The 5,320-nt window shown below is 32.6% G+C and overlaps 1 protein-coding gene across 1 annotated transcript in view; it reads right to left on the bottom strand.

Moving 5' to 3' along the window:
* Positions 1-5,320, bottom strand: part of LOC119585721 — a gene marked incomplete at its 3' end in the record, with an annotated part of 9,530 nt that overhangs the window by 1,145 nt on the left and 3,065 nt on the right. The gene's annotated exons all lie outside the window — the stretch shown is intronic.

Here is a 5,320-nt window from a genome sequence, read left to right as displayed (position 1 = left end):
CTGAAACCCGAACACACACAACACACATACCGACACACACAAACACACACACACACACACACATCACCACGTGTTAATATATAATATTATATATATATAATTAATTATATTAATTTTATATGTGTGTGTGTTTGTGTGGTGTGTGTGTGTGGTGTGTGTGTGTGTGTGTGTAGTGTGTGTGTGTGTGTGTGTGGTGTGTGTGGTGGTGTGTGTGTGTCGTGTGTGTATGTATATATATATATATATATATATATATATATATATATATATATATATATATATATATATATATATGGGGCCGCGGTGGCCGAATGGTTAGAGCGTCGGACTCAAGACTGTCACGACGGCAATCGGGAGTTCGAGGGTTCGAGCACTGGCCGGAGCGTTGTTTCCCTTGGGCAAGGAACTTCACCTCGATTGCCTCCCTTTAGCCACGGGGTGGCCAAGCCATTCAAGTCAATGCCGGGTAAATAGAGAGGGTGACTCGATAAAACACCGGCGGAAGGCAATGGCAAACCACCGCTCTAATTGCTAAGAAAAAATCATGGAAGCCCATGATCGCCCAAGGCCGCAGTGGCCGAATGGTTAGAGTGTCGGACTCAAGACTGTCACGACGGCAATCTGAGTTCGAGGGTTCGAGTCACCGAGCGCCGCGTTGTTCCCTTGGGCAAGGAACTTCACCTTGATTACCTACCTAGCCACTGGGTGGCCAAGCCACCCCCAAGTCAAGTGCTGGTCCCAAGCCGTATAAATAGAGAGAATGATTACCTAAAAGGTACCCCCGGGCACTCTCCGTGGAAAGGAACTGGGGGACCCTACCACGTACTCACTCCAAGAGCATCACAACATAAAAAAACTACAATTAAGTATCATGCTGTGACCACGGCGGCTCAGACATGAACCTACCGTTAAAAAAAGAAGATATATATAATATATATATATATATTATATATATATTAATATATATATATATATATATATTTTATATATATTATATGTATGTATGTATGTATATATGTATTCATTCATTTAACGGTAGGTTCATGTCTGAGCCGCCGTGGTCACAGCATGATACTTAATTGTAGTTTTCATGTTGTGATGCTCTTGGAGTGAGTACGGGGTAGGGTCCCAGTTCTTTCCACGGAGAGTCCCGGGTTTGGTGCCTTTTAGGTAATCATTCTCTCTATTTATATATATAATATATATATATATATATATAATATATATATATTTTATATATAATTATTATTACTATTATTAATGATATCATTATTATTATCATCATTATTACTATTTTGATCATACTTATTATTATTACTTATCATTTTCACTACAGTAATTATAATTTTCTTCAGTTACCCTCATTATAATCTTTATGATGGTAATATTATCATCATCAGTATTCTTACCGTTATTATAAAAATTTCTAAGCGTAACGATAACAATGACGATGATAATTGAAAAATAAGTAAAAAGCTAAATAAAATCACGATTAATTTAATTAGTTAATAAACTTAGAACTATAGCCTATAGTTAGACACATAACAGTGATCAAATTCAATTAGATATCAAATTAAGTATAATGTTAAAAAGTTTGATAAGGGATGACATTTTCTCGGTTTTTTGTTGCTCATCTCCGTCTAATTATCTGTTCCTTCAGCCGTTAATTCATGCTGAAAAATGTAAAAATTTTAGGGAGAATAAATATCTTCACAATTAAAGAGATGTATTTGACCGGTTTCGATTATATATTCGTCCAGAAATACACGTTTTTCTGACGAAGATGAAATCGAAACCGGTCAAATACATCCCTTGTATTGAGATTTTCCCATTCGCATTCATACCTTTTCTATAGCTGTTTCTTATCAACCCCCCTGCGTATATTTCATAAATGTGTTTAAATAATCATTCGTTCTATCTTTGCCGTTTCCCAATTTATTTTTATTGATTTCCCTCGGATCGGGTCGGATTTCTTTTGCCTCTATTTTCTTTCCTTCTTCCTTATGCACAGTTTTCTTTCATCGGAAAAATGAAAGAAGGAATGAGTAAAGAAATAGAAATGCGATAAAACCTCTCTTACGTATTCTTATTATTGTTATCTTCGCATCATCCATGGAAGATTTTTTTCTCTCTCTCTCTGTCTGTCTGCCTGTCCGATCTCTTTTCTCTCTCTCTCTCCTCTTCTCTCTCTATCTCTCTTTTCTCCGTTCTCTCTCTCTCTCTTTCTTTGTCTCTTCTCCTCTTCTCCTCTCTCACTCTCTCTCTCTCTCTCTCTCTCCCCGCCCTCCCCCCCCCTCTCTCTCTCTGTCTATCTATCTATAACTTATCTATCTATCTAAACTCTGTCTTTTTGTATATTTATCTATCTTATCTAAACTCTTTTCTCTCTCTCTCTCTTCTCTCTCTCTCCCCTCTCTCTCTCTCTCTCTCTCTCTATCTATCTATCTATCTATCATCTATCTATCCATCTATCTATCTATTCTCTGTCTATCTATCTATCTATCTATCTATCTATCTCAATCTCTATCTGTCTCTCTATCTATCTTTATCTCTCTATCTATCTCTCTATCTGTCTATCTATCTATCAGTATTTCTATCTATCTGTCTATATACCTTTCCCTCGTTATCTACCAATCTATCTCTCTTCATCCTCCCTCTCCTCTTCTCCTTCCCTCTCTCTCCCAGCTTTATCAAACCCGCGTTTCCCCTCTTCCCCCCCCGCCCCCCCCCCCCATTCCCCTCAACCAGAGGCCGCCATCACGCAAAACTTACGTCGGACTGCAAACCGTTCGGGATAATTTCCCACAACGAATTATTGTTTTTTCATGGTCGTCAGCAAGTCTTCCTGATCTTAAATAACCACTGAGAACCCATGAAAACAAGGGAAGAGGAGGAGGGGGGGAGAAGGAGGGGGAATGGGAAGAGAGGGGGAAAGAGTCATGATTTTAATTTATAGAAGATGGGAAAGAGCGGCGGAAGGAGATGGGGGTGGGGGGGTGGGGGGGAGGATGGCAGAGAGAGCGGGGTTATTCTCTTTGTTTTGGTTTTCGTTTCCTTTATTTGATGCTTGTTTTGTTTGTTTGTTTGTTTTATTATGTTTGTTTTTTTTTCTCCTCCTTTCTCTCTCATCTCTTTTACAAGAAGAAATGGAAGTGAAAAAGAAAGAAAGTTAAAAGGGGGGAAATATATTCCCATATAAAGACAAAGAGAAGAACGTGGAACCAGACCGTCACATAAAGAGATAAAGCAGAACAGAGAAAGCGAGAACGAAACAGATACGAAATACACCCAAAAAGCTAGAGAACCGAGCATAAACAGAGCTCCCAAAACGGCGCAGATTGTGAAATTGTTTTATAACCGGCTACTACTTTCCTTAACGCAAACGACGTCGGTAGGGTGATGACGGTAATAGGGAAAGATTATGACCTCGTTATCTGATGAGATATGGCCGGTGGGGGGTCGCGAGGGGGGGGGAGGGTGGGGAGGACAAGGGAGGGGGTGAGGACAAGGGAGGGAAGGGGGTGAGGACAAGGAAGAGTAAAGGGAAAGGAGTGAGGACAAGGGAGGGAGGGAGGGGGGGAGGACAAAGGAGGGAAGGAGGGAGGGGATTTTTACAAGGGTGAGGAGGAGAGGAGGGGCGAAAAGGGGAGACTTATAGGGGGGAAAAAAGTTGGGGGGTTGGGGAAGGATAAGGGAGTAGGAAGGATATGAAAGGAGGTTAGCGATGGGGAAGAGGAGAGAAGGAAGAGGCGGAAGAAGACTAGGAATTGAGGTAGAAAGAGAGGAGGGGGAGGGGGAGTGGGGGAGGAGCAGGAAAAGATGGAAAATAGAGGTGGAGAGAGGAAAAAGAGGGGGGAAGACGGATGACTGACGGGGAAGCAAGTGGAGATAGGAGAAGAGGAAGGAGAGGGCTATGTAAAATAGTGATATTGTATGTTTTTATTATTTTTTAATTACTACATTATCTCATTATTATTACATTATCATTATTGCTATCGCTAAACTATTCCCATTACTTTTTCATCATTGTTATTTTAAACATTTCATTTTTTAATTATTTTTGTTTTTTCATCATTATTATTTTTTTTTTTTTTTTTATTGTTTTTTCATTATTATTAAATTTTTACCATTATTATTTTATTTTTATTATTATTTTATTATTTATTTTTATTTTTTATTATTATTATTATCATTTTTATTACTTTTTATTTTTATTATTATTATTATTTTTATTATTATTAAATTTTTATTATTTTTTATCCTTTAATTAAAATTATTTTATTGGGCACTATTATTTTAAATTTTTAAAATTATTATTATTTTAAATTTTTAAATTTTTATTTTATTATTTTATTTTTATAATTTTATTTCCTTATTTTTAATTTTCATTAAAATCAAAAACATTATTATCATTTTTATTACCTTAATATTATTACTAATTTTAAACTTATTACTATTTTTATTATCATTATTATTACATTATTATTATTATTATTATTATTATTTTTATTAATTATTAATTTTTATTATTTTATTTTTTTATTATTATTATTATATTATATTATTATTATCATTATTATTTATTTTTATTTTTTATTATTATTATTATTTTTATTACATTAATTATTTTATTTTTATTATTATTTTTTTATTTTTATTATTTTTATTATTTTATTTTATTATTTTGTTATCATTATTATTATTATTATTTTATATTTTATTATTTTATTATTTTATTATTATTATTTTTATTTTTATTATTTTATTATTTTATTATTATCATTGAAATTTTTATTGTTATTATTTTATCATCATTTTTTTTTTACATTATTGTTATCATTATTTTATTATTATCTTTGTTATTACCTTTATTTTTATATTTGTTATCTTTATTGTTATTGCTGTTGTTTTTGTGTTTTATCATTATTATTACTATTATTATTGTTATCTTTACTACTATTATTATTATTATTATTATTATCTCATCTTTATTATTATTATTATTATTATTATTTTTATTATTATTTTGTTATTATTATTATTATTATCAAAATTTTTTTCTTTCCCATTATTTTATATAGATCATTATTGTTGCTCTAGTTTTCATTATTTTATTTTTGTTTTTGCTGGAATTTAAAACTTACACATTACTCCCGTTATGATTAAAATTATCAATATTTTTGTTATGATTATTGTTGCTTTGTTTTTTTTGTCATTATCATTTTTACCCCAGATTGATATATCATCGTTAATATTATTTTATTATTTTTTTATTTTATTATTATTATTATTAAATTTTATTATTTTTTATTTTTATATT

Source organism: Penaeus monodon, chromosome 3, assembly GCF_015228065.2.
Source record: "Penaeus monodon isolate SGIC_2016 chromosome 3, NSTDA_Pmon_1, whole genome shotgun sequence".
Taxonomy (NCBI): Eukaryota; Metazoa; Arthropoda; class Malacostraca; order Decapoda; family Penaeidae; genus Penaeus; species Penaeus monodon.
Note: the sequence above shows the minus strand (reverse complement) of the source record. Positions and strands in the feature narration are given on the sequence as shown.